Genomic DNA, 25655 nt, shown 5'->3' with positions numbered 1-25655 from the left:
GACCACGAAAACGGCACATTTATTTTGTCCGACAGAATAGACTTAAACTCTCCGAACAGAGATTAAACTCTCGTGCAAAAATCAGACTGCTCTTTATCACCTATCATAATTCCTGTCATTTGACATATTCTACATGTTCCACTCATTAAAACGCTCATTTGGTGATAAATAGCAGTCTGATTTTTGCATGAGAGTTTAATCTCTGTTCGGAGAGTTTAAGTCTGTTCTGTCGGACAAAATACATGTGCCGTTTTCGTGTTCTGACCGTTAAAAATTTTTAACCTGTTCCACAATTAAAACTTCCCCTGTTCCAGTGTTCCCATATATCAAAGTTTGTCCGACTAGACACCCTTAAGCTCTTAACAAATTTTCAGCTTGCTATTAATCAACTTTTTTTCATACACGAGATCCAGACCTATTAATTTATGAATGGAGGGCGGCTATTCTCAAAACCTGGACAATTAATTTCAGAGCGAAGAATGTATGTTTGTTTATGGTATTATCCGTAAGACGCATAAGTCCAATTTTACAAATTTTTTTGCTTCTCATAGAGTGCCTACCTAAGAATATACCCGAACTAATATACTTCATAAAAGACCCTCAGTTCTAATTGCAAGACGCAAGAGTCTTGCAGGCTTAGTCTTGTTCTTGCTCAAATCTTGCACGGTAAGTCTTGGTCTTGGTCTTGCTCAAATTAGGCGGTCTTGGTCTTGGTCTTGGTCTTGCGAAAACGCAAGAACAAGACCAAGACTGCAAGACCAAGACTGATTTTGGGCAACACTACTTCTGTCCACTGCTGGACATAAGTCTCTCCCATTCTTCGCCACTCTTCACGGTTCTGTGCTTCTTGTTGCCATTTCTTGGATATTCGGTTAATGTCGTCCATCCAGCGTGTTGGTGGTCGTCCTCTGCTGCGTTTATCTTCTCTTGGGCGCCAGTCAATTCAACGACATCAGTGATACCTGTTCTTTTCCTTAAGTCTTGGATCCTTATTTTGTCTTTTTTTGTCACGCCGAGAATCGATCTTTCCATACGCCTTTGTACCACTCGCATTTTTAGTGCTCTGGTTTTTGTGAGCGTGAAAGTTTCTGCTCCGTATGTCATAATAGGAAGAACGCATTGGTCAAATGTCTTCCGTTTCATAACTGTCTGGATGTTGCTCTTAAAGATGTCTCTTAGTGAACTATACGCCGCCCAAACAAGTGTAATTCGTCGTTAAAATTCGCAAGTCTGATTGTCTTTGCATATTCTGATTTCATGACCGAGTGGGCACGCTCCTAGTCAAATTATTATTTTGTTGTGGTAGACGTTGCTCCATTCTTGAAGATCAACTTGTACTAGCCGTGCGGTGTTTTGTGGATTATCTCGGCGAGCTCTAATTTTTCTTTTAAGCATATCCCACAAACACTCTATAGGGTTAAGCTCGGGTAAGCAAGCGGGCCACTCCAAACAAGGGATACCTTCTGCTTCAATGATGTATCTAGTCACTCTAATGGTATGTGGAGGTCCATTATTATGCATGAAAATCAAATTTTCTCCTGTTGCATCTTTCCAAAGCCTAACTACAGGTTATCAACATACCTGTGAGCAGTTAAAGTTGATTGGATGAAAATTAAAGGAGTTTTTTTACGGATCACAATTCGTCTCCAGAACATTACACTTCTCCTTTTATACAGTGTGTCCACGGATGGGGTGCCCAAGAGGAAAAACTTTCTTATTTTCAGTTTTAGCGAAAAATGTCATTCTTGATAAAAATTTTTGCTTGTCCTAAAACCCAATAAAACGAAATAAAATTCAAGTTTTTCAAAACCTGCTTAATTATGTAGCCAATTTTATGCAAATCCCTATAAATTTTTGCACCAATTTCGAAACCATAACAATAATCTGGTGTTGCTAGCTACAATGTAGATTAGTAACTGTCAACTCCGATAAATAATTTGCGAATTGTCATTCTTTTTCGACAAGAAAATGTTAAGCATTGTCGAAAAAAATGACAATTCACGAATTAATTTTATCGGAGTTGACAGTTACTAACCTAGGTACATTGTTGCTTAGGCAACATTGTAGCTTAGCAACACTAGATTATTGTTACGATTTGGAACTTGGTGCAAAAATGTATAGGAAATTTACATAAAATAGGCTACAATATTAAGCTGGTTTTGAAAAACTTGAATTTGATTTCGTTTTATGGGGTTTTAGAACAAGCAAAACTTTTTATCAAGAATGACATTTTTCGTGCTACCTCTTTTCCCGCCTTTGCTAATGTATCGGTTAAGCAATTACAAATAAAAATAAAAAATGTCTATTCCGACTTACAACCAGAAATCAGTAAGAATGAGATAAAAAGAGCACTCAAGGAGATGAAGAATAATAAATCGCCAGGAAAAGACGGGATAACTGTAGAAATGCTAAAAAATGGTGGGAAAACAACTAGAGAAGTTTTGTACACACTTATTTTTTTTTTTTTTTTTTTATTAACCCCACATTTATTACAATCTATCTATACAATCTAAACCTAAATGTTTAGGTAGATAACAGACAATAAGTAATAGGACTGACAATAATTAGGAATGACATGTAGGGAGGCATCCAGTGATGCACCCCTTTTTTTAAAACTTAGCCTACACCACTGACTATTTCTGACATAAACTTATACACATTAATTTAGTACCTATTGTTCACTTAACTCTAACGGAACTTTTCGTTTTAACCTACGAACAGTACGCGGTTTATTCACTAAATTTTTTGCTAACACGTTTGGATGCACTTTAAGTTTTTCTGTATGTTTTTTCGCGCACTTTTTGATGTCATCTTTGACGTATGGTAGTCCGGCGTCCCGATGGATGGCTTCATTGGTTATGAACCATGGAACTCCTAGTATTGATCTCAATATTTTGGACTGAAATCTTTGTATGATTTCAATGTTGGAATGTGCGGCGGTTCCCCATAATTCTATCCCATAAGTCCACACTGGTTTTAGGATAGATTTGTAGATTAATATTTTATTTTCAGTTGATAGTTTTGATTTTTTGCCCAACAGCCAATATATGGTTCTTAACTTATGACCCAGTTGTTTTCGCTTAGTAAATATATGCTTCCTCCAGTTTAATCTTCTGTCCAAGTACATACCTAGATATTTGACTTCATCCCCTTGTGGGATTCCTTTACCGTTTAAGTATACAGCCGGACATGTTTCCCTACGCGTGGTAAATGTTAGGTGTAGCGATTTGTTTTCATTAATTTTGACTCTCCATTTTGTCATCCATTGTTGAATTTTATTTAGATTATTTTGTAAGATTTCTGAGGCTATTTTGGGATTTTTGTTCGATGATAGTATTGCCGTATCATCCGCAAATGTGGCTGTAGTGATATGTGTATCTGTCGGTAAGTCAGCAGTGAATATAAGGTATAATATAGGTCCTAGTACACTTCCTTGGGGCACCCCAGCGAGAATTTGTTGTATGTTTGTGTATTCATTCTCATACTTTACCTGGAAGTTTCTGTTGGTGATATATGACTTTAAGAGTATATAGTAATTTGTAGGTAAATTCTGTTTTAGTTTACATAATAGGCCTTTATGCCAGACTTTATCAAATGCTTGACTTACGTCCAGAAATACCGCCGAGCAGTACCTATTATTTTCAAAGTCCTCGTTGATTCTCTCTACAATTCTATGTACCTGTTGTATTGTTGAATGTTGTTTTATAAACCCAAATTGGTGTGGTGGTATTAGTTTTTTGTTTTCTAGTATAGGCATTAGCTTAGTAAGTGTCAGCTTTTCAAAAACTTTGGATACCACTGGAAGAAGACTAATAGGACGGTAGGACTATACATTTTCTGGTTCTTTTCCTGGCTTTAGTATCATTGTTATTTGTGCTAGTTTCCACTGTGATGGGAAATGACCTAGTCTCATTATAGAGTTAAATAACTGTGTCAGAAATTGGAAGCCTTTCTCTGGGAGTTCCTGAAGAGTTTTTCCTGTAATCAGGTCGTATCCTGGAGCCTTTTTTGGATCGATGTTGTGTTGTATAATATTTTTTACCTCATTTTTTGTGAATCTTTTTTCAGGAAGTTCTAGTTGATAAGGTTTTGTGAGTATCGAAATAATTTCTTCTTCAGTTTGTAGTGAGTAATTTCCCTCATTTGGTGTAAAGACTTTTTTAAGGTGTGTCGCAAATGTTTCGGCCTTTTCTAGAGGACTTCTCGCCCATTGTCCTGTTTGTGTTCTTAGTGGTGGGACTGTATAGTTCTGCCTTCGTAGAGTCCTTGTGGCCTTCCATAACGAGTAGTCAGTAGCTTGAGTTGCATCTAGTTTTTGTAGGTATTCCTCAAAGCTTGCATTTTTTTCTGCTATTATCAATTTTTTTAGGTCTTTTTGTGCTTTATTGAGGTTTGTTTTACTTTGAGGTGATCTTGATAATTGCCATTGTTTTCTGAGTTTTCTTTTCTCAATTATTTTTTCATGTATTGTATTGGAACAGTGTTTGTTCATATGTCGATTTGTAGGTAATGGTGTTGAGTTCCATGCTGCTTCCTGTAAAACTGTGTTAAAATGTTCTACTGCTTGTTCGATTTGTTTATCGGTCTTTAGTGGGATGTCTAAATTGATTTGATTATTTACTTGATATCTAAAATAACTCCAATTTGTTTTGGTGTTGTGTAATATACAGCTCCTTTCTATTTTTGTTATGTTTTTGCTTACAGTTATGATAACAGGTGAATGGTCAGAGGATAAATCGTAACAAGACTTTGGTTTAAAGTATTTTTCATTTATTCCTCTCACTTATGAATAAAATATTAATGACAAAACAAATACCTAACACTTGGAACGAAGCAGTAACATTGTTACTATTTAAGAAAGGAGATAAAAAGGATCTAAAGAATTACAGACCCATAACTTTACTAAATGTGATTTACAAACTATTAACCAAGATATTAACAAACAGATTAACAACTAAATTAGATGGATACCAGGCAAGAGAACAAGCCGGATTTAGAAAAAGCTTCAGTACAAGTGACCACCTTTTAACGATGAAGATATTAATCGAAAAAGCTAACGAATATCATATTCCGCTATACATGGCATTTATTGACTTCGAAAAAGCATTTGATAATATGGAACAATGGGCAGTAAAGAATTCCCTACAAAACAGCAGAATAGACTACAGATATACCGACTTAATTACAAATATATATGATAAGGCAACAACAACTATCAAGCTAATGAAACAAACGGAGCCTATTAAAATAAACCGAGGAGTAAGACAAGGAGATACCATCTCGCCCAAGCTATTCAACCAAGCGCTAGAAGATGTGTTCAAACAACTGCACTGGGATGGTTTGGGTATAAACATAAACGGGCAATATCTGAATCACTTACGATATGCTGATGATATTGTATTAATAGCAGAAAGAAGTGAAGAATTACAAAGAATGATGGAAGAACTAGATAGAGAATCGACAAAGATAGGACTGAAGATGAATTACAGTAAAACAAAAACCATGACCAATCAACAAGAAGAACTAGTAATTACAGTGGCACAAACAAGAATAGAACAAGTAAAAGAATATATATATCTAGGACAAATCACTAGATTAAATAAAGAAAATCAGACCGAAGAAATAAAGAGAAGAATAAGGTTGGCCTGGGCATCATTCGGAAAACTGTCTTATATTCTAAAGAACAGAAAATACCTGCAATACCTAAAAACAAAAGTCTTCAATCAATGTATACTCCCTGTTTTAATATATGGCTCTCAGACATGGACGTTTACAAAAGAGAATATGGAAAAAATAGCAAAGACAGAAAGAGCCATGGAAAGACAAATGCTGAACATTAAATTATCAGACAGGAAAAGAAACGAATGGATCCGTAACAAAACAAAAGTGAAAGACGTCTCTACCCAAGTAGCAAAGCTTAAATGGAAGTTCGCCGGACACACCCTACGGCAGAAGGATGAAAGATGGACTAAGATGGTAATACATTGGAGACCATGGAACCACAAACGAAAAAGAGGAAGGCCACAGATGCGATGGTCAGATGACCTGAAGAAACACACTGGGTCAAAATGGATGCCAATTGCCCAAGATAGAGAGGCATGGAAGAAGGAAGAGGAGGTCTATATCCAAGGATGGATGTTTAGGGCTGATTAGATAGATAGATAGACATTTTTCGCTGAAATTCAAAATAAGAAAGTTTTTCCTCTTGTGCACCCTATCCGCGGACACACTCTATTTGTGAACAAATCTGACAGTTTTCGTTTTTGCTTGTCTTCCTCGACCTCTAAGTACACGGTTTCGTGTGTCATCTGATTTTACACAAATCCTGACAATTTCTGAAAATAGCACATTTTGTCAATTCTCACTGTTCCAGTTTTGGTGGCGAAGACACCAATTTAAGCGATCAATCTTGTGCAGCCTGAATAACTCGGGAACCCATAACTGTCTCCTGCTGTATACTTCTTGGCACGAACTCTTCTTCTTATCGTTTCAACTGAAACAGTTACACCTGCAGCTTCTAAAAGCTGCCTTTGGAGCTGCCGGTGAGAAATGGTTGGGTGTCTTCCAGCTGAGTGGACAATTAAACGATCGTGACTAGCCGTTATTACTTTTTGGCGACTTTCCCTTGCTTTATTTTGAGCTTTCCTAGTTCCTGTTACCTAGCACAAGTTTTGGACAGAACGCCCTGTATTACGCCTAGCTCTGCAGCTATGTCCCTCTGAGAACATTACTTTCTCCACAAGACCATAATCTTTCCTCGTTGTAAGTTCTATAACCCCACATACAACATATTTTCGTTTTTGGACACAAAAGTTAGTTTATTTATTTTCGTTCAATTTGCAATTGCAAATAACCTATACCGTACCGAGCTGTACTATCTGATTGTCTTATCGATTTTTTTATTTTCAATAAAAGCCTTTATTCTTCGCAACAATAACAAGTTTTTTCAAAAGAAATAAATATTGCTTTGAAATACATGGTGATTCCATATAAGTTAGGTTGTGTGTATATATTTTCAAATCAATCAATCTACTTAAATTGGTAGTTTCTTATTAAATATAAGGTCAATAAATCCTAGCAGATAAATATAAATCAGTTGTAAATCATTACTCTAAACTAAATGAATATAAATGCTGGTACTCCCACATTTACAATCGACTCGGGTATACTACAACGAATAATACATATTTTTTTAGCTCGTCTACCTACTACCTCTATTAAGTAATCGAAGCTTCGAACAAGAAATGCCGCAGATTCTTAGATAACACCGATGCTGACGAGATCGATTAACAATTTAAAATTTCAGATGAGGTTGTTAACCTTCATCAAATGCAAAAAACCGTTAAAATGTTATCCTGAAAATAAACTTTCAGTTTTGAAGGTGGTTCAGTAATGGAGATTAAAGTAGCTATAAAATTTTAATAGAATCAGAACCATAAAGTTATATTCTCCACGACTATTGATGAATGTAATAACTCAAAAGTCATGTTTTATTAATACAAAGTAAACATTTTCTTGGGATAGAATATTTTTTATTTCAAGTCAATTGCGTCTTCATTATTCAAAGCGTTTTCATCTATTTTCACTTTTTTTGTTGTAGTGTTTGCATTAGTATCTCCTCTATCCTTCGTTCGGATGTATTATCATCATGTATTTCGTTTGACTATTGAGTGTATAACGTTTGACTATATAAGAAAATTGGTGTATAAGAATAAATAATTTAAACACCAATAAAATAAAAATTAAAAGAGGCGTTAGACAGGGATGTGTCTTGTCGCCATCACTGTTTAATACATATTCAGAAGAAATATTCAAAAATCAGTAGAAGATGAAGTAGCAGGCATAAAAATAAATGGCCTACCCATATCACATACCTAGTTCAATAGTGTCACAAATGCAAAACACAATAATTTCGAGAAATGGGCAAAACGTTCTGTAGCAAACGCGTTATGCACTGTAAATAATTTATTTTGAGAATGACTGGCTTCAAAATTACAATTCAGGTAGCAAATTATACAGTTATTCGCTGGATCTTAAAACAAATTATTAAAAATTAAACGTTAATTGCATTTTGATAGTTATGGCGATATTGCATTGTGAAGAAAGTCATTTATGAAAAAGTCAAGTAGTTATTAAAAATAATATTTTTATTATTGTTATTACAGGTGTATACAAACATGTTTTTAATTATTATAAACAAAGTCCCTATAAAATTTATGAGGAACAGGTATTATTAAGTTTTTATCGCACAGTTCCAAAAGATGTTGCTTGGTTTTTGCAGATATCGAGGGTGGCTTTATGTACGCTTGTTTTTAAATCGATTACTGCTTCTGAAGTAGTTGAGTGCCCCCTTGTAGATCTTTTAAGATGGACCTCTTTAAACTCGTTGGCATTATAATCTGTTTTATAGAGGAAAGAGCCAGGATTGCTTTTGTCAACTTTAATAATTTGGATATCATTCCAGACTACCTTTTCATCTTTTGTATTCTTTGTAAAGTTTCCTCCAATTTTTAACTGAGATCTTTAAAGTCATAAAAGTCTTCTGTTGACATTTCCTTTACATTGTATTGATTTCCTTCTTTTTTTGCAGACCTTATGATAACAGGCCATTGGGCAGGCACATAAATGGGACCTGTTTTAAGTATTTGCTTCTTTTGCCTCTCAATAGTTGCGTGCATGGCGTCCCCTTCATTTTGGGTATGTCCCACTGTTAAAAATTTGTGTGTGATTGATTTAATATTAATTTTTGCAATTGCATGGAGATACATAGTAACTATAAATTTATTTTTATTTTGTCCAACACAAATGTCTCTATAAAATATGGCGTCTTTATCATTACAATGAGTTAAAAGATAATCAAACAGACACGTAGCTATTTCGTTTGAGCCGCGGTTAGCAATAGCTTCGTGCCACAAATAACAGTAACCACTCTTTTGAACCATCTGAAATATTGTAAAATTGAAGCAGTTCAGGCGGCAATTATAGTAGAAGCTTGAAACATCTCCACAAGGTGTAGGAAGGACCGAATGTAAATCAACACAAGATACCAACATTTGAGGATCATCTTTTGCTTCTGCAACATGTTGTGTTTTTCTTCTCTGCTTTTGCATTTATTTTGGATATGTTTATTATAAGTTTGATCAAGAGTAGCTTGCTGCTCAGCAGAAGAATTTTTGTATAATTCACAAACCGCGCACTGATCTTTTTTTTTTGGCCGAAAGAAGTTTATGTTAAACTCAGTTTTGAAAATATGCTCGTAAGTGCATTTTTTAGCCACAGGTCTTCCTTCACTCTCTCCCTGTAGTTTGTAGTAGCGATACATTTAAACTAAAGTAAGTGAACCATCTATGTATTCCTTTGTAGTTTGTGCCTTTAAGTAAAGTGATTCTACCCTTTGGAAAGATTTATGTCCTCTCTTATTTTATTTTTCACCGGTTTAATAACCGTTCTTCGTTTCATACAATCTCTTCTCTTGTCCTTCTCTACGGATCCTTTACCATCTGATTTTTCTCCAAGTTGTTCTAATAAATTTGTCACCAATATCCAAGGTATTTATAAAAAACTTTTTGAAGACCTTAACTTTTACACCGTCTTTTGTTAAAAAGTATGCTAAATTCATACCGCGGTTACTGTCTTCAACCGTTCTTCTGTATTTAGTAACCAACTTTTCCATATGGGAGGCAACAAACTGTATTTGAAGAGCGTTGTCTTTCAAATTCCAGAAACGTGAATGTATATCAGACCTATTAGCATTGCTGAATTTTGGCTGCATTTTGTACGACATTTTTCTCCACATGCAGGTTTTAAAGTCTTACCACAATTTTCTTTGTTGCCTTCTGTATTATAAGGTAGCCCAGAATTAACTTTCAGTTTCTTAATATTTCTCTTCCACTCACTTGGTTTCCGAAATTTTTTTCGAGAATTCTGAATTTCAGCTACTGTATCTGATACCCCAATGCGTACATTCCTGTCAACAACTTCATTGTCTTCTGTTATTTCTCTAGAAGAATCTGCAATGTTGTGTTCATTTCCATTTATATTTTCACTGTCAGTGCTAAAAGATGAAAAAATTTTACAGTTGTGGCCGTATTGAATTACATCGGCTTTATTGTCGCGGTGTGTATTATCGCCACATCTCCCAGTTATGACCATATAGTATGGTATAGTTAGGCCCAAACCCAGACATCCAAAGTGAAAGTTATCCTCCAACACCAAATTTTTCTATATGGTCCACATAATGTTCAGAAAAAAGTCACAGCCTTTTGAGTTCTTCGTCAATATTTCTAAAACTAAGCGGTTTAGCATGAACAACCCTCTACACAAAATTGTTCTACATTAAATTTGAAATAAAAAAGGCCCTATGCATAACCCTTCTAAAATGAACGGTTCTAAAGTTACGGAGGTAGTATAGTATAATTGGTCCAAAAAAAGGATTAACCCAGACATCCAAAGTAAAAGTTTTCCTTCAATACCAAATTGTTCTATATGGTCCACATATTGTTCAGTAAAAAGTTACACCATTTTGAGCGTCCGGTTTGGGGGGGAGATGGGGGAGCAGTAGGTAAATTATTAGTTTTTTTAAGTTTTTCGTCAATATTTCTAAAACTATGCTTTAGCGTAAGGAATGTTCTATAGAAGAATGTTCTACATCAAATTTAAAAAAAAAAGGTTCTATACATACTTGTTATAAAATCAACGGTTCCAGAGTTACGGAGGGTGAAAAGTGGAGGTTTTCGATACTTTTTATATTTACCGATTTCTCCCCCCTCTCCCTCCAAACCCTACCCTCAAAATGGTGTGACTTTTTTCTGAACATTATGTGGACCATATAGAACAATTTGAACGAGAACTACTAAAACTGAAGTATATGCAGCATTTATAGATTTAGAAAAAGCATTCGATAAAGTTTCACAATACAAAGTATGGGAAAGTCTCGAACGAAGAAATATTGATCTCAAACTGAGGCAGGCTATACAAAGCTTATATAAACGTAACAAATGCTACATCAGGAAAGATAATACCCATTCTGAAACTTTTGAGATAAATGATGGACTGAAGCAGGGAGGAGTACTGAGCCCCACACTATTCATCGTACTCATGGATGACATCATAAAAGTAATGGAAGCAAAGACACGCAAATTACACATTGGTTACCACAGACTAGAACCTATAGGAATTTCAGTATGTGCATTTGCAGACGACCTGATGTTACTAGCACACAGCGAAGATGACCTCAAAAGGAACCTAATAATGTGGAAAGAGGAGCTGGAAGAGAGAAATATGAAAATAAACATGGAGAAAACAAAGATAATGGTCATGGGGAATGAAGATAAACAAGTAAATATAGAGATAAATAACAAGAAACTAGAACAAGTAACAACATATAAATACTTGGGTGTGAAAATAGAGAATGGAGGAAGATCAGAAGAAGAAGTCAACGAAAGGATAACCATGGCGTCCAGAATGTACCACAGCTTAAACAGAACATTCATTGGAAAGAGAGAAGTAAGCAGCAGGACAAAGATGATGGTATATAAAACAATCTTCAGGCCAATCCTTACCTATGGTAGTGAGAGCTGGGTGCTAACACAATCATCGAAAAGCAGAATAAACTCCATGGACATGAAGTACCTAAGAAAAGTAAAAGGAATTACAAGACGTGATAGAATAAGAAACAGCAGTGTGCGAGAAGAACTACAAGTCGAACCAATAACACAAATATTAGATAGGAACAAGCTTAAATGGTTTGGACATTTGTGTAGAATGAACCATGATAGACAGGTAAAACGCATATGGGAGGCAAAAGTACAAAACAAGAGAGGAAGAGGGAGACCAAAGAAAACCTGGAACGATGAAGTGGTAGAAATTCTGAGGGCGAAAAATACAACGTGGACTGAAGCGAAACGAAGGGCCAAGAATAAGCAAGATTGGAGACGATTTATATATATGATGTAGATGTATGAAATGTATTTGTAAACACCTTACACCGTTAGGTAGAAAGGTTTAGATTATATATATATATATATATAGAACAATTTGGTGTTGGAGGATAACTTTCACTTTGGATGTCTGGGTTTTTGGTATAGTTATATCATAAATATTGCCCAAAAAATATAAAAAGTATCGAAAACCTCGACTTTTCACCCTCCGTAACTCTGGAACCGTTGATTTTATAATAATTATGTATAGAACATTTTTTGTTTTAAATTTCATGCAGAACATTTTTGTATATAGCATTGTTTACGCTAAAGCATAGTTTTAGAAATATTGACGAAAAACTTACAAAAACTACTAATTTACCGGCTTCTCTCCCATCTCCCTCCCAAACCGGACGCTCAAAATGGTGTAACTTTTTACTGAACAATATGTGGACCATATAGAACATTTTGGTGTTGGAGGAAAACTTTTACTTTGGATGTTTGGGTTAGGCCTTTTTTGGACCAGTTATACTATACTACCTCCGTAACTTTGGAACCATTCATTTTAGAAAGATTATGCATAGGGCCTTTTTTATTTCAAATTTAATGTAGAACAATTTTGTATAGAAGGTTGTTCATGCTAAACCGCATAGTTTTAGAAATATTGGCGAAAAACTTAAAAAACCGCCAATTTACCGATTTCTCCCCCCTCTCCCCCCCAAATCCGACGCTCAAAATGGTGTGACTTTTTTTCTGGACAGTGTGTGGACCATATAGAACAATTTGGTGTTGAAGGATAACTTTCACTTTGGATGTCTGGGTTATGCCATCTTTTGGAGCAACTATACTATACTAATATTGCATTTTCAAACCTTCCAAAAACCCTACAGTGAAATATCGAAGTATCTTACTTTATACTTATCCAAAACAATATTTTAGTTCAGGCTGTATTGCATTAGATCGGGCATAATATATGTAGGCAATCTTTTACAGCCTTAACTCAAAATTTTAATTTTTTGCAGTTGTGGCACTAAGGAACTAGGTGTGCGATATGTGAAATTAGATACGCCGATGACACAATACTAATAGCAGAATCTATCACAGATCTACAAAGAATTGTAGATAAGGTTGTTGCAACGAGTGAAGAATTTGGTCTGTCACTAAACATAAAGAAAACGAAATTCATGATTATATCAAATAAAAATATTAGAAACATCAATCTACACGTAAATAATAAGACGATATAACGAGTTCAGAATTATAACTATTTAGGGACAAACATTAGTGAAACAAACGATTATACCAAAGAAATCCGAATTAGAATAGAAAAGGCTAGAAGTGCATTCACAAATATGAAATAAATATTATGTAGTAGAGACCTCAGACTAAATCTTAGAAAGCGAGTACTAAAATGTTATGTATTTTCTATTGTTTTGTATGGTGTGGAGACATGAACTCTCAATAAACAATGCCTCAATAGATTGGAAGCATTTGAGATGTGGACGTATCGAATAATGTTGAGAATCTCCTGGACAGGCAGAATAACCAATGAGGAAGTACTAAGGAGAATACAGAACAGCAGGGAGATACTGGATTTCATCAAAATAAGAAAACTTCAATACTTGGGTCATATAACACGTGGTGACAGATATGAACTCCTAAAATTAATTATGCAAAATGTCCTGGCTGAGAAATCTCAGAGAATGGTTTTGGATGCAGCTCATCTGAACTCTTTCGGGTTGTAGTGCCAAAAGTGAGAAGAGCAATGATGATTGCCAACCTTCATCGCCGAGATGGCATGTAAAGAAGAAGATTGTTGCCCAATAATTTTCTCTCTTCTGTGCATGTTGTTTTGCTTTGGAGTCTGAGTACCCAGTTATATCATTTCTCTTCTCCTACCATCGTGCTGGAGATCTGAATCTTTTGCTCGCTACTCAGCTATCGTTGAAAAAATTTATTGAAAAATCCTTTATAAAAGTATATCTTAATCGCAAAACGTTTCCGATTTACATAGATTATCATCAGTGCTGATACAGACTAATCACATGCTGAACCACCAAAAATACATGGGTAAAAACCCTTTAACTGTTTTAAAAATATGTTAGAGTAACATTATTATTAATAGATCCAAGTGATGGATAAAGGGTAAACATTTACAGAAAGGGTAGACCTTGAAAATGCCAATTTTTTTATGGACTTAGCCTGAAAATTGCAAAAAAGATGACATTTTACTGTTTTCTTTGGGGAAATTAGTAAAAGTGCCCAAAAATCAAGAAATACTTTGGACGATGTTACATTTTGTTTTGTTCATTTTAGTGCGTTTGATATTCTTAATTAAGTAAACGTTCAAAGCAGTATTTTTATTTACAGCTCTTACAAGAAAAGAGATATTCGGATAATTCAAAAAACAAAACCTTAGTGATTCCTGCAAGATTATACAAAAGGAGTATGAAACAAAATCATCCCTCCAATTTTTCCACAGAATTTTTAAAGTTAGCAGAAAAAACGACGCTTCCATTCACCTTCGTGTAATGCCATCTAAGCAATAAATTTTTGTTACCGGAATAATAATAAACGACACCAATACATGTACCTATAAACTGAGGCAGAATCTTGAAAATCGGAGTACAAATAATAAAGTTATAGATTGTCAAACTTAATCAACAATTTTGGGTGGCGGAATTTTGTGCCAGTGAGTGTATAAACATATCCCAACAAACCATATTTAACAGAGTGCTAAAAATTAAGAGGGCAAGTTTTGCCATCCTCCACAATATTCTGATTTAGCGGGAGTTTTAACGGTTTAGGTTATAAATTTAACAGATGTATTTTTACAGAATACAAAAGCATTGCTAAAATTTTGGAGGCCACTAAAATTTAACGGATGTGTTACAGAATGCACCCCAAGTTCCTCCAATTTCCTGTTAAATTTAAAAGAGAACATAACTGCATGGAACTCTTTTCCGGTTGTTCTACTCTGTCCAACTTTGAGATGCACTATCGGCGGGCGAGACGCCCCACTCGCCTGCACCATTATTTCGTTCCGACTCCACCACCAATAAGGTAATTGCTAATATTCATTAATAAATAACTCGGCAATTGTAAAACGCAATCTGAAATACCTCAATAAATAAATGAAAGGAGACATACACCAGAGTCGAGGATTTAAAATGAAGTTGATAATAACCTTCAACGTAGATTGTAGACATAAAATTCATTTCAGGTTCTTAATGGTCAAATATTTTAGTTCGAATATAGTAGTGAAGGTATAAGGAGGTAGTTCGTCGCTGTTAGATAACGTTTCGTATAACTGCCAATTGTTTCGTGTGCGCTAGCGCTAGAGACTTTCGTAGTGTTGTTTGTTTTATGTTTATAGACTTAACTATAGCGGATAACTTTTCTTTGATAATACTCTGATGTAAGTTGAAATGCATTTATAAGGTGTGTTTATTACAATTAGCGGTTAATCGTTGATTTTTGTTTTTTTATTTTTATTTAATGCTACAATCTACTCAAAGATTAGATCCCAACGTACTATATTATAATTTAATCTAAGGATCACCCAGTAGTGTATTCTTAGCTTGTTCCAAATTTTAAAGAACTTTTTCTTGGGCGACAATCACAATAGTGTTTTTACTTAACTTGCTCTATGTACTACACTAACTCACATGGATTTGTCTTCTTAGGTCTTCTTTTTTGGCTAGAGTTATCTAGAAGCTTAATGGTCTCGGCGTTTAATGCTGTGAAAGCCTTTCTTCGTACCTGCAGGCGATTTTTTGTTTTTCTTCATGAAAATATGCCACCCCTAGGTCTCTTTGGATATCTTGGATGTACCAAGGTGCGTTAACAATGCACCTTAACACATTTTTGTGAAAAGTCTGAATTATTTATAATATTGGTTTTTTTGGTACAACCCTCCCGTTAGATTCCATATATCCACTTAGGTTTTAGAATCTGCGCTTGTAGAATAAAAGCTTTTTATGAATTGGTAAGGCTGAGTGTCTTCCCAGAAGCTAATACATCTTTTTGAATCTGATACCCAATTCATCCCGTTTTTTCTTTGCGTGTGCTTTTCAGTTCAGCTTTGCATCTAGGGTGAGACCTAGATATTTGGCTGTATTAGCACATGGCATTTCACGCCTGTTTATATTTACAGGTTTGTGATACTCACGTTTCTAAGTAAATTCTATATGAACCGAGTTACCTTCATTTAGGGAGATTTTCCACTTCCTGATCCAATTATGGAATTTATTTACTGCATTTTGTTCACTAATAGTTGAGTCTGTATTATCTTTACCAACTGACAAAATGGCAGTGTCATCAGAGAGAGTAATAATTTTGTTGTCATCTAAAGACTTTACTTGTGAATAGTAAATAGAAAACCGGCCCAGGACACTACCCTGCGGAACTCCCATTTTAATTTCTTTGAGGCTAGAATAAGCATTATCTTGTTTAACCTAAATAGTTCTAGGGTAAAATAGATATTAATTTCGATGTAGTCTCTCATGCCATACCCTATCAAATACTTGTGCTACATCCAGGGAAAGAGCAGAACAGACTTTTTTTCTTCTAGATAATTTTCTATGTAATTCACCTTATGCAGTTGGTCTACAGTCTACAGTGGAATGCTTGGATCTAAATCCAAACCGATGGTTGGGCACTAATTTTTTATCTTCAGTAATTCTTTGCTGTAAGGAGTAGTTTCTCGAATAGTTTTGATAAAAGAGATAGTAGGGATATTGATCTGTAAGAACAAACATTATGTGGAGATTTACCTGGATTCGGAATCATAATAATTTCTGCTACCTTCCATTCTAAAGGAATATCTCTCTCTCCTGTCGTTTCCCCATTACTGAGTATCGTGATTTCTTCCAATATTCCTAAAAATGTTGCTCCATTGGTCTCTATCTGCAGCTGCTCTAAGAGTTTCGCAGAATGAGTTTCCAGCTGAATGCTTTATTTGGTCAGACCATCTAGTTGGTGATCGTCCTCTTGATCTTTTCCCCGGAACGTTTCCAGAAACAATTAATCTCTCCAACTATCGTCACCTCTGCGAACCACATGACCAAACAATTGCAGAATTCTTTGCAGACATATTGTGGACAGCCTTTTCTTAATATTGAGTTGGTTTAGAATGGAAACGTTTGTCCTATGAGCTGTCCAAGGTATGCGCAGCATTCTTCTCCAGCACCACATCTCAAAGGCATCCATTTTTTGGCGCTCGCATGCGCGAAGAGTCCAAGTCTCTGCTCCATATAGAAATATTGAGAATACAAGAGCATTCACCAGTCTCATCTTGATATTTTGAGAGATAGATATGTCTTTCCAAACTTTCGCATTTTTTGCCATACCAATACGTCTCCGAACTTCTGCTTCACAGTTACCATCGTTAGTTATACTAGACCCGAGATAGACAAAGGTGTTTACTATCTGGTATTCCTGTAATATTTTAGTCAGTTGAATAGTGTCAAATCTGTCGACCACCATTATTTTTGTCTTAGCTTTATTGATTTTCAGACCAACTTTATTGCTTTCGTACTCATCTCTTCGCAGAACATCAAATATTCCTTGCTCATTTGCTGCTATAAATGTAGTGTCATCGGCAAATCTTAAATTAGAGATTTTCCTACCAGCTACTATTACTCCACCGGCACATCCTTCTAAAACGATCCTCATGACATGTTCACCATAAATGTTTAAGGAATATGTTTTAATGTAATTACCGAAGCTGTTTTAATATTGTTCCAGTTCACAATTCAAAGCAAAGAGCTTTTTTAGGATTTAAATTATTTATTTCCTTCAAGACAATTTTGGGGCTGCACGTCATACTCCCGTTTAAGAGGATAAAAGCTTGGGTTACATGCTACATTATCATTTACATTATAAGATTATCCACATTTAAGCTGGCTGACGTGTTTGAAGTTTATTATTGTATATTATATCTTCCTGGTAGTTATGTGTTTTAATGCCTTTCTAGTGTATTCGAAATGTGTATTATTATTTTTGTTTTCTATAAAGTTGTCCATAATCTATCCATAATTCGAAAAAATGTTTCGAATAAAAGTTACTTATTTTTACTTAAGGAATCCAAATTTATAATAAAAAATGGAGGCTCCTATTTAAGATTTTTAAAGTAACCCCCCACATCACCTCCGTGGGGGGGGATCGTGTGTGGTGCCATTTGATAGGTTTTTCAAAAGTATTGAATAAGTGTATTTTACAGTTTTTCGATCTGATGTTCATTTCGCGAAATATCGCGGGATTCGTATTTAAAATATTAAATTCCCCCCCCCCCTTTTCGTGGGAAGTCATGTTTGGTATCATTCGATATATTTTAAAAAAATATTGAGCAAGTATTTTTTAGTTTTTCGATCTGTCATTCATTTCGCGAAATATTCGCTTTTTTCTTGTGAAACTTTGGGACTCCCCAATTTCCTTACGCCCGGCTCAAATCGTCAAATTTTTGAAATATACACTCTTTTGCATGTACTTAACTTACCTTATCTTAATCTGATAATTTCGAGTTTTTTTAAAGATATATTCTTTTTTCGGGTCCCCCTTAACGAACACCCCTGGGTTAAGAGCCAATATATGGTAGAGGTATATCTGCACGGTACCAGGTTTCTCCTCATATGATAATCTGACGCGCTCGAGTAACTGCAAAAATCCCCGCTTGGGCTACCCTACCATTAACATTGAGTAAAAATATATTACAGAAAGAAAACAGTCCACAATTAATCAACAAATACACAGACTGAATAGGCTTCGAGCAATTACTTGCAAAGAATATTGATTTAAAGGTACCACTTAAAACAGAAGATGACTTGAAAAAAGAGATGGAAAAATTGAACCAATATATCAAAACAAGGTGGGAATGCACAGCAGATATTAAAACACGCTTGAAAGGCTGCACCTATTCAACAGAAATCAGAGAATTAGTAAAAGAAAAAAAGGAAGGCCAGAAGAAATAAGTTTCAAAGTAAATACTCTTATGACAAAACCATTTTGAATAATCTCAGACACCAACTTAAAAGAGAGATAAAAGAATTCAAAGATGAATTCTTTGTGGAAAGTAACAAAGAGGTTAAAAAGACATAGATAGTACATCTTTGTGGAAAGTAACAAAGAGGTTAAAAAGATCAATCGCGCAAGTCTTTCTAATCAAGAAATTGGATGCTACTTGGGCTCGAAGAAACTAGGAAAAATCAGAATGCTTTGCACCCCATCTGGCAAAACTAGTCCAACCTTACAACTCTGATGAGGAAGGAGAATCAACATTTGAATCACCTTTTATGCAGACTAATGAGAAGATAACTTTAATAATTCCAAAAGAAGTCTTGAAGGAAATAAATAATTAAACCTTAAAAAAGTTACTTGATTTAAAACAGCTTCCTAAAAAAGCATTTGTAAAGTTAACGTACAGCTGGTTCCAAAAAAAACTGATATGACTCATAAAGCGTATTTTGTAGAAAATTGAGTAGTGTAATTTGAAGGATAAATACTTATTATTTACATTCTGTCACTGTCACTGCCAAATCTTAAAATTTGTCAGATAACTTATTGTGTTAAATGTCAAAAAATGGCTGTTTGTTTGTTTATTTTATTATTTATCTGTCATAATAAATATAATATAATGTCAGACCAATCATACACTGCTCAAAATGATCAAATCTTACTAAGAGTCGTGTCAGTTTTTTAGGAACCAGCTGTACATCATTAATTCGGTAATTAGATTAAAATATATTCAAAAATGAATAACCATTTTCAATTTCGTTGCAACGCGAAGCTACAGCCGCATCATTATTCCAGTTCAATCAGAGAGTGCAGCAAGCACCTCTACCGGTTTCGAAACTTAATAGTCTCTCATCAGGAGGTACATATGCTGCTCTCTCTGACCCAACTAGGACGAACCCTGGCGTGCAGTCACGGATTGCAACGAACTAAATGGCAGGGATGCCCTAGCGGTAACTGCTAGCAAAATACTAAGTTTTCAATCTAATAGCACACAAGACAACACCAAAAAAATGTTCCACATCCTACCAGACTGAAAACAATGGGAACCTTCTCTGGTAACACCTCCGAGGCTTCTACAATTTGCAAGCCATAACGGATGCTGAGACTAAGGAAGATGAGGGAATTTTACAATTGGGCAGATGGGACGTGAATTATAAATTGTACGATTCCCTCATCTTCCTTAGTCTCAGCATCCGTTATAGCTTGCAAATTGTAGAAGTCTCGGAGGTGTTACCAGAGAAGGTTACCATTGTTTTCAGTCTGGTAAGGATGTGGAAAAACATTTTTTCGTTGTTTTATATGCTATTAAATTGAAAACTTAACCTTTTTAATATATTCCTTCAGAATGGAAGGTAGCAGAAATTATCATGGTCCCGAAACCAGGTAAATCTCCACATAATGTTTCTTCTTGCAGTCTTACAGACCAATATCTCTTCTACCTGTTTTATCAAAACTATTCTAGAAACTATTCCTTATAAGATGGGATGTATATTATTATTCTGGTTTTGTATAAAGCTGATTTTCTTTCTGATTTTAGCACCATCCGGTGGTGTTCAACGAATGGGTCGGAAGCATTTATCTCTCACTGTACCTACTACCTATACTACCAATTCACTCTTAATGAAATTCTCAATTCAAGTGACATATCTGTTGAAAGATTCAGCTGATGCATTTGAAACTAAAATTTATGATTGGATCCTAATCAAATGTTACAAATTAAATGGATACCGTGATTGCTCTAAACTGCAAACAAAATTTTACCCGGAATATTTTAAACTACTTAAATTAAGCCCTTTTAACCTTCGGATGACAAAGGGGGATAAATTGGGGCCCCAATGCATGTTTTTATTTAATAAATTCAGAAATATTTTCAATTTTAAACTCATTATTTTTTTTTATTTGACTAATATTATTCTAGACACCCTCATATTTTGTAATACAAAAAATTCCCTATAGTTTACGAAAAAAAAAAACTATTTTCTGAATTCGGGGTCAAAGACGAACTCCCTTGGCCTTCTATATTCCAATTTTACATTAAGTAAATACCGTCTATTTTGTGGAATTGTATGTAAGAAACATTTCAATATTGAAAAAAAATTGTTTGCTAAACCTGTGGCGACGTAATTAGTGTATATTTGATTATTTCTTTCATAGGAGATTCTGACCAATAGAAAGCTACATAAATCTAAATTAAATCGATTATTTTTTGATGATTTTAACTTCCAATCGTATAGTAAGATATCTGATCACGTGTTTAATTCTGTCCAATCAGATTAAAATTATACTGAGTAGAATTATCTACTGTAGAAAATTACCGATAGAATTTTTTTAAGTAGATTGTTTCTGTTTAATCGCAACCAGTTTCCTAGTTTTGACAACTGTCACATTTAAGAATATATCCATAATATACGTATTAAAAAATAATCTTACGAATATCACACGACAGTCAGAATAAATAAGAAAATAATGCTTCATTTTTACTCAAATTTGTTGTCATTGGGCAATAGCCACTCAAGCCCTGCGGGCTCTTGTGTCTATTGCCAGACAACAAATTTTCGAAAAACTTTCGCATTATTTTCAATTTATTCTCACTCTCTTGTGATATTATACCCGATAATTTTTGATAATTTCCCGTCGTCAAGTATATTACGTCAGATGCCCTTCGTTGCTACGAAAAAATACATTCAGTGACATTAATGACAATTAATGTTTTAAAAATTATAAAAGTGATGACTTTCAACCGTCAAATTTATAATTATAACAACTGTGTGTTTAATTGTACTAATTTGCACTTACATAAATAAATTACAATAAAATTTTGGTATTGAACCGTTTTATTCATGAAATAATCGCAACAAATTGCACTCGATCTCTAAAATTAATATAGAATTTTTGCCGTCGTGACACTTTGACATAATTTCATTCGCCTTCGGCTCGTGAAATTAAAACTGTCAAAGTGTCACTCGGGAAAATTCAATAATTTTAGAGCTCTTGTGCAATTACTACTGAAAATTTCTTTACTTCTAAGTTCAGAATGATGATTCCTGTCTTTGTTCAGTTGTAATTAAATAGTTATTTTCCTAACTAGTTCGGAAAGTGATACTTTCACGCACGAGAGACTGCCGTTGACCCGAACGACGCGATAGCGGAGTTCGGGCAAGCAGTCGAATGCGAGAAGACACTTTCCGCATGAGTTAGGAACAATATTTTTTCTAGGGTCGTACGTTTGGGAAAAAGCCACAAAAAATAGAGTTATATAAATTTTTATTTAGAAGTGAAAATACACAAATTAATTCTTTGACAAGGTTGTCAAAACCAAACTTTCAATATAATGGGTTACCACGACGACGATATTGGTTTCCATGACGACGATACAAAACCTTTGTAATTGTCTACTGATCTGACTTTTAAATATTATGTCAAAATAATTTTATTTCATCGAAGTATCTCGCTAATTTCATTAAAACATGAACACAATAAGATAAATTTGAAATTAATTAGTAAATAATATCTAAATATTAGTTTATTGCATGTATTATAATATATTATAATGCCATATTACAAGGTATTTTACTTTCCCGCACGCCGTGCGGGAAAATTTACTTTCACGAACGCCGTGCGGGAAAGTGCAACTTTCGGAAACGAATTGCGTGCGTGAAAGTGGCTCTTTTAGCACGGCCGTAGAAAAAATATGTTTTACTCATGTTTATTTATAATATATTGATACAATGGTAACAATAAAGTTACGAATACATTATTACATTCCTTAAAACAACTCCATTTTTTTGTCAATTGTCATTTTTGACTTGGGGTCATTTTTTACTCCCGTTGGTCATCCATGTAACAAAAAAAGGTTGGTCATCGGAAAGTTAATGGTATCATTTTTTGTATAGTTCTTACTCTTCTTATTGTCTTCTAACTTCTTCTAACGTCTTCTGACGACGGTCGGCGATCACTTCTTTAAAGGCTTCCCTATCTTTTGCAACGTGAAATATCTGTTAAACACTGAGGTTAGCCCAATCCCTAATATCACTCAGCCAGGATTTCTTCTGTCTTACCAAGCCTTTTCTTTCCTCTACTCTTCCTTGCATGATGACATGTAGCAGAGAGTATTTATCGTTTTGAAGTATGTTTTACGAAGTTTTTCTTATTTTAAATTATGTTAAATATTTCCTTTGTATTTGCCTTTAAGAAAAGCAGCCATTTAATCGACTTTTCATTACATAGTCTCATAAAATATAACCCACGAATCCTTTGCCTTTTTAAATAAGAGTTTATTGCCAGTTCGTATTTGCTCTAACCGAAACCACATATAAAATAATTTATACCAAATACATGAGGTGTAAAACGCTGTTAAGTAATTAAAAAGAACGAGTTTTACGATTTAAAACAAACACACACACCTATTGGTATGAGATCACGAATATTTATTGTATTTAATTAAGGTAATTATCGGTTGTACTGGTGGAATTGTACTAACTGTATTTTTAATTCCGCTGAAGTTATTACTTCTGTCTCTGTATTAGTCGAAAGTGGCACGTATTTACCTTACGTAGTTACGTAGTTGACAACTATATTCTGATATTTGTATACTGACATCACTATAATAATTGTATGAATGTTGCACTATTGCACCAGAAAATGAAGCGTTTATATCTAAAAATGACTGTGCGCTATTTTTTAAGAGGAAAGGAACATTTTGACGACTGTCAAAATTTTCAATGTATTTTAAATGTAATCATTTTTTCCGAATCCTGAGAAAACTAATACCTAAGTATTTTTGAAAAATTTAAACGCAGAATGAAAGATTACTTTATTACCGAGGACCGAAAGTCCCTTAGAATGAATAAAAAGTTATTACTGCCCTCCGCTACGCGTCGGGCAGTAAACTTCATTCTCGGGAGGAAAAGTGGCACTTTCCTCCCTTGTTATAGAAATAGCTATTATTTCATGTTGTTTTCTGAGTAGTATATTTCTGTAGTAGTTAGCGTATTCATCTCTATTCACTGTTTTTATGTTTCATGGCCATTATATATTTTTCTTGTTGATTTTTATCCTACTTCAATTTTTCTCGTCATTTTTCCTACATAAGAAATTTTACAAATTTTTATGTGTAATTAAAATTTTTGGTAATTAAATTTAAAAATATTAAATAATGCTTGAGTCATATACAGGCACATAATCCTACAGACCCATTAAATGGCAAATTTGTGCAAATACCCAGATATAGACAAAAGTCACAGTTATATAAAGTTGTCACATTAATTTGCATTCATTTAATGGGTAATATATTTAGATGTTGCCATTAACAAAACCTGTTTAATTGAATTATGCTAACTTTTGTTAATATTCCCAACAATATTTCTTGTCAACAATAATAAATTAACGACATCTAAAGAATACTATTAACTGGATTTAAAAATATTCTTGGAATATACACACCTATGTAAAACTTCGTTACAATAATATTCCGAAAAGTAGTTACCTTAGAAAACAGCGTTTCATAATGAAGATTTATGGCGTACGACATTTCGTAACGAACAATAAAGTTAATTTTGAAAATAATATAAAGCCGGGAACCAATGGAGTGTGGCGTGGCATCACCAATTTACATTTGCAAAGAAAAATATAAAATATATAATAGTGAAATAAAAAGAGAGCGCTGTTGGCACCCCACGTTACTGTGAATATGATTGATAAATTCGGTTTGACTATACTAAATTTACAATCAAGATGCAGTAGAAATAAACAAACCAAGATACGGTAAAGGCAACTAGGAGCACTCCCAAATCATAATTTACAATGTATATACATTGTAAATCCCAAATCATGATTTCCAAAGTGTTGTAAAAACAACAGTTATTTACATTAATTCGCTTTTATAAAAATATCTCTCTTGTAAATCTGTTGGGACAACCTGTATTGTGTTTAAAAGATTTAATTCTCTGAAAACTTAAGTGTTAGCGTTGTGTGTTTTATAAAATAGGCATATGGTTGCAGTTTATCGTCTTCGGGGTAAGCAGGTCACTTTGTTAAAGAAGTGTAATATGTGTGTGGCCCTTTTCAGGCCGAATAGTGTAAACTATCAAAGATAATAATGCAGTGATTTGAATAGAATTTGGGCAGTCCCTCTTTGCTCTCAGCGGTGAACACTCTGTTCGCTTGTGCGTCTCTTTTCGCCGTAAAAATACGCTCTCCTCAATAATTAATAGATTAAAAAGACTCTTACTTTCTCTCGTTCGCTATTAAGAATATAATTTATCGTTAAGCCGCTTATTTGTTAAACTCGTTGTTTTCTTGTTAATAAATGTTTTGTTCGCTGAATACCTTTATTTCTCGCTAAGACACAACCCTTACTTCGTGTTAATTAGTAATTTAAAACCAAACCAAATTAAATATTAGACCCAGTTCTCCTAATAGTTCACTGTTTTGTACAATAGAAGGACAATTACATTACTTTGGGGACATGCGTATGGTCCAAAAATATTGACGTTCGTCCAATTAGGCAAATGGTAAAATTAAACCCCCCTTTGCCACGGTGGGGTGATTTTCAGTAAAAACTCACACCACACAGTTTATACATTGTAAATTATGATTCGGGAGCGCTCCTAGCAGCTTTTAACGTGTCTTGGTTTGTTTATTTCTACTGCATCTTGATTGTAAATTTAGTATATGCTTGTCCGCTCGAGTATAGAGGTTACACTACCAGTTTTGACGGCAACA

At 34.4% G+C, this 25655-nt stretch overlaps 1 protein-coding gene across 6 annotated transcripts in view; it reads left to right on the top strand.

Annotated features, from left to right (window-relative positions):
* The window catches only part of LOC114328375 (uncharacterized), a 985491-nt gene that overhangs the window by 442750 nt on the left and 517086 nt on the right, over nt 1-25655 (top strand). Inside the window, exon 1 of one of the 6 annotated variants that reach the window (XM_050654290.1) lies at nt 15181-15336. The exons of the other annotated variants lie outside the window; for them this stretch is intronic. The gene's annotated coding sequence lies outside the window, so the exon portion shown is untranslated. Of the gene's footprint in view, nt 1-15180; nt 15337-25655 lie in introns of those variants that run through there. 6 annotated transcript variants of the gene reach the window in all.

The sequence above is a fragment of the Diabrotica virgifera genome, chromosome 6 (genome assembly GCF_917563875.1).
Source record: "Diabrotica virgifera virgifera chromosome 6, PGI_DIABVI_V3a".
Lineage (NCBI taxonomy): Eukaryota > Metazoa > Arthropoda > Insecta > Coleoptera > Chrysomelidae > Diabrotica > Diabrotica virgifera.
This window is presented reverse-complemented; position numbering and strand designations above follow the sequence as displayed.